Source organism: Numenius arquata, chromosome 4 (assembly GCF_964106895.1).
Source record: "Numenius arquata chromosome 4, bNumArq3.hap1.1, whole genome shotgun sequence".
In the NCBI taxonomy this organism is placed as follows: Eukaryota; Metazoa; Chordata; class Aves; order Charadriiformes; family Scolopacidae; genus Numenius; species Numenius arquata.
Window position 1 is genome coordinate 59510048 of NC_133579.1, and position 5728 is coordinate 59515775.

The following is a 5728-nucleotide window of genomic DNA, read 5'->3' on the forward strand; positions in this document are numbered from 1 at the left end:
GGGGAACGGGGTCGCTCGGCCCCTTATTCCCCGGCAGAGCCCCTCCCGTCCAGGGCGGGGGGGAGCGGGAATGTCCGCGGCCGCTGTGGGCCCCCCGACTTCGGCCCCGTAGCCAGCGCCCGCCCTCTCCGCCAAACACCCGCGGTCCCCGCGGCGGGATCCTCCTCTTCCTTCTCGGGACGATTTCGCAGACGCCACAGACATGACGAGGAATTTTTTTCCCCTCCCAGTGACTCTAGAACTTTTTTTTTTTTTTTTTAAAATCCAAACTTCCAACCCGGCCAGCTGAGGGAAGAAGGGGGGAAGTGCTTACGCCGCCGCCAGCTGCGGCATGCGAGGCCGTCAGCCCCGGCACCGCACACGGTTGGAAAGCGTCCCTCTCTGCCCTGGGAAGCCTGAACGGAGACCCCCGGCAGCTGTGCCGGCATCTCCCAGGGGAGAGGTCTGTTACAGAGAGGAAAAGCAGAAGAAAGGGAGTAAGCTGCTAGTGCCTGGGGCTCCTTCAGCCTTTTCTTAATAGCCTGGTGGGACACCAACCCTGAGGGATCCTCCAGCAGCATTGCATACTGGGGGGAGATGGGGAGATCGGGAGGCCTGCGCTTGCAAATACAGTCCCTCCTTCCTACGGGGACCCCTGGCACCGTCTTAACGCACTGAGAGCGAGGCAATGAGAGAGCTGGCAGGGGCCGCAGCAGGCAGAGGCAGTCATCTGGCAAAACCAGAGATGCACTGTAAAACAAGGAAGTGTGGGGGTGATATACCTGCATGCCTGAAAATGCCTAGAAGCTGCAGGGTTAAGACAGACATACTGAAGGTGAGGTGAATGACAGCACGGAGATGTGGGATGCATCATCCGGGATGGGCTTCTGCTTGAAGGCAGTGGCCTCTGGCACTGGGCTTTCTGCTGCAGAGGGGCTTGGTGGGGCAGAGAGAGGCAGTAGGCAACTTGTCAGGATCATGCCGTGTCCCGGAGGCAGGAGAGACCTTTCCTGTTTGTATAATTTGGGGAGGTCGGAGGTCATTGCACTCACACTACCTATTATCAGATTTAAGCTGGTTTTCGCCAGCGTGACATCTGTGGCTCAGGAGGCCAGGAATTCACACGGTCACACTGCTGGTGCTGTTTAACTGCTCAGGAAAATCAGCAGAGCCCAGAGACAAGACCACTGTTACGGATATCAGTCAAAAAGTGGTACCTGGAGAACATCACAGCTGGATCAGCTTGAGACAGTATAAATAACATGACAGGAGGTGGGTGGGGGGCACAGAGGTGAAAGATACTTAATAGTTTTCTGTAAAATGCATCATTAAATAACTAAATCACATTCTTTTCAATAGATAACATGCCACGTCTCTGCGGTAAACCGACTACAAACCAACAAATGCAATGATGTCCCAATCTCCCTATTCAAATAAATAATTGCATATTTTCTTGATTTAACTTCTACACAGCAAAACTGGTTTTAGTTCACTTTGAAGCACTGTCATATGTAAAGAATGTAAACAACTGAGCCCCATCTCTCCAAACAGAAAGGCACGTGCCTGTTTACTGCAGCCTCATTCTACAGCACCTGTGGACACTTCTTTAGCATCCAAACAGAACTGCTGGTACTTGAGATGTTGAAGCAGATCCTGAGGCACTCGGCACCAATTCGTACCGAATCAACTTCATTGAGAACAGCGCTGAGCCCATAGCTGCGATATACAACCAGACAAAGCAAACAACCTGAAGACACACACTTTCCAAGGAGAGCTGCGTAGCCCTGCCCGGAGCAAAGCGTGTGGCAGGGGCCCCCCCACTTCACTTTGGATCACCACAAAAAGGGCTTTCACATCACTGTCAGGCTAGACATCTCCCGAGTACCGCATATTAGCTGTTCAGAGTATTCGGTGTGGCTTCATAGGGAAGGAATTGTTGTGAACCTTTGTACTGTAGGAAGATCTCCACACAGCTCCTTTTGTTGAATGCAGGATTTTGTAATCCCTCCTCTTGTTCCAGTACACGGTGGTCTTCCCAGTTCTTCTGTCTAAAAACAAAACAAGAAAATAAAATGCTTTCTCTTCTGACAGTTGCTGTGGTAACCTGAAATAACCACATATCCTAAGGAAGCGAAACTTCCAGGAAGAGAACTGCAAGAGTAACCCCCCTTTTTTTTAAAGATGTCAGCCTTGCGTTGCTTCTATTTAAGCAAGGAAAGCACTTGACTTCTGCTCATTCCAACTGGTATTTTCTTTCTTTGCAATAGAATGATTTTTGCTGTTGTCGGCCTGACCACAAACTGTGTGTCACTCCATCAACCTCCAAGGCTTTCAGCACTTTGTCAGACTCTGTCCTCAGCTGGATTCTGCAAGGTCTTGGTTAAGGGTCCTCAACTTCTGCTGGGCTAAGGTTGCATGCACCATCCCGTAGGTGCGAGCATTAAAAGTTTAGTTCTATTTTTCTCTTTCAGTCTGACTGGTGCCATGCTTCCAACTTCATTAAAATATTCACTGAATTTCACTGAATTTTTAGAGTTGGAAGGGACCATAAAGATCATCTAGTCCAACTCCCCTGCTGAAGCAGGATTGCCCAGAGCATGTCAGAGCATGTTACTCAGGACTGCATCCAGGCGGGTCTTGAAAATCTCCAAAGAAGGGGACTCCACAGGCTGCTCCCTGGGCAGCCTGTTCCAGTGCTCTGTCACCCTCACCGTAAAGAAGTTTCTTCTCATATTTGAGTGGAACCTCCTATGTTCCAGCTTGTGCCTGTTGCCCCTCATCCTCTCACTGGCAACCACTGAAAAGAGTCTGGCTCCCTCCTCCTTCAACCCACCCTTTAGATACTTAAATCATGCAAAAGATTCAAATCATGCAAATCCCTATGTGCCTGTCACTGCCTGCTCATGGAAAACAAGCCTATGCCAAAAGTTCTACATCTAAAGGGCTTGAAGCTGACATACTGACGCCAGATCCTGAATTTCAGGAGGATGAAAGGTAAAACTACTCCTAACACGGCACACGCAGGATCAGTTTGTTATTCCCCCAAGAGTACAATCCTGTTCCAGAAAAAGGAATCTTAATCCAGTAAATACAGAAGTGCAACATCCCCTTTTTAGAGTGAAAAGTAAAACTGTGGCACGGCTTTAAATCCTGACACCTAGGACTTCTGGTGTGGCAACCCATTGCCTGTGGGTGAGTCGGTAGCCCACCACAATTTAATCTTGTTCTCAGCTCAGGTGGCAGGACATGCATATATACGTCCTCTCACCTCCCGGGTACGCTCCCGAGCATCCCTATTACAGCAGCGTGATGCTGGCCAGCCATTAAATCTGGGCATAACTGCTGTTCATGAAAGCTGGGTTAGTAATAATCACCTGTAACTGTACGGCTCCAGAAAAGTTTTGCCCGAAAACGCTCATGCACAGAAAATGAATGTTTGCATTAGACTAGTGGTGTGCTGAGGAGGACAGGAGGACTCGCAAGATTATCTGCGGCGTGGAATGTAAAGTGGATGTGCAGGAAGGACAGATAGTCCCAAAGGACATGGACATCTTCCAGATGAAAGTATCTTTTATTATCAGCACCTTTTATTGTTGCCCTACAAATTGTATCTGTCGTGCACTTTTAAAAGTACATAGGAGGTGGGCATTTGCATTTGACAAGTTTTTCATGTGTGTGCAGCATGGGCAGAGGCACTGCGCAGCAGCCGCTCTTCAGCAGAAAATGGGAGACATGTATTTGCCTTTCTTTAAAGAAAGACTTGTATCAAAACACATTTTATTCCTTCTTGTGTGACATGTAGGGTTACTGTTTTCCATATTTAAGTTTTGAGAGAAAAGTAATTAATGGCAATTGCACCTTAGAGAATAAAGATGCCGACCGAGTATGTTTTATCCCCTTGCATTTTTGTGATCTTACTGTCTCATTGGAGTCATAAAATATTATGGGAACGCATGCATTTTCTTGGCCACTTATTAGTTTTATTTCTACCTAACAATTTTCCAGTCTTGCATTTTACTTCCACAACCTGATAAACAATTTCACTCATTTAAAATACATGCAGAGTACCTACCACATACTGTTAATCAGCTTGCTGAAAGGACTCAGGCCCTGTGAAGGTTACTCTGCCCAAAAATTCACTCTTCAGTCTTCAACTGATGCAAATGCAATCAAAGTGATGCAGAAAAATGGTCTGAATTTTACAAGAATTTTACAGGGCCAAATCATGGGGCTTCAGAAGCCCAAGGGCAGGTAACTCTTGCCTCTTTCACTTGCGATGTGAACCATGGCTAGAAACACAAATGAAGTTGAAAGAGCCTGTGGTTCTGACCTTCTGCTGAGCCGTGACATGTCAGACCTCTTTTTTCAGGTTTCTTCATCAATGTAGTGGAAATGGTAGGCATACTTGCCTTCTAACACATACAAGTAGGCTATGAAGACTTCTGAAAGCTATTATTACCTACATTTTCTCCATGTGTCTTGCATCCTCCAGTCCACTGCAGCACCTTCTTTTGCTCTCACCAGTTATATTCCTCAACAATTATCGTCTCTCGGACTGCATCTGCATTTAGGAGGAACTTCATCTAAATGTCTAAGAAGATCTCTCCCTGTTATTATTTGAAAGTCATTTTAAGGCTCATTTTTGCCATTATGCCTTCAACCCTCTTAGCAGAGAGGCATGATGATTCACCCTCTTTCTGCCCACATCCATAAACTACATACTTTGCAGGGTAGGAAGAGGCTTTTGTACTATACTTGTAGTTAAAGTCCTCTTTTTTGGCAATAGGCTTTATAGTAAGTAATAATGTGCATCCACTACTCAAACAAGGGATAAAGAAAGTAGTTTTCGTCTTAAGGAAAAAATAGATGGTACCTTTTGCGAGCACGACCAGTGGGGCTGGCACATTTCACTACTTCGGTTTAGATCACTAACCTACTTAAAGGAAATAGATTATTGAAATAGCAGCAGCCACTAACCAGCCAACACGCATCTCCACCTGAAACAGGTAAGAGGTGTTGCAGAGTCTCTCTGGGGCAGGAACACCTAAAGGCAATGATTCTTATGGAAAAGTCAAGTTGAAGCTCAAGGACAGAGGCAGGCTGTGGGCTGAAGGCAGCCTGGTTTTGGCAGAACTTTTCAAAGAGTTATGTTTTCTGCACTGCAAAAACCACAGTATTGTAGCATGGAGCAGGGGCAGAGAGGGGAGGTATTTTCCATAGCTGATACTGCCACCAAAACTCAAGTGTTGGAAAATGCTGATCTGAGGAAGGAGACTGAATAGCTTTGGTGCATCACCGCATCACCCTGCAGAGAGTCTGAGAGGGGCAGGAGGGGGACAATGCCTGCGTTGGGGTAAGAGGCTCTCTGGTTCTTCAAGTCTTCCTTTGCTCAAGGAAGCTGACTTTCTACATTCTTGTAAATAAGCAAATATTGCATCCAAGGTGCCTGGCTCCACTAATAATTGCTCCTTCTAACTATCTGAGACCCAAAGATTTCATCAAGCCGCTTAATATGTCAAAAAGCAGGCACAGCTCCCAAGCCTGAAGTCACCAAAGACCTCTTGCCTAGTGACTTTTTAAAATCATTCCTGCCATGAAAACATGGATGGCCTGGACTCTACAGTGAAGGACAGAGTCACATTTCCAGCCTCAGTCGGCAGATTTGTAAACAGAGGAGACCAGAGCCTTTGCAAAGACAAAGACAGCCAGTTAGCTCATTCTGCTCTGTTACCAGTGCAGTGTTGGAATA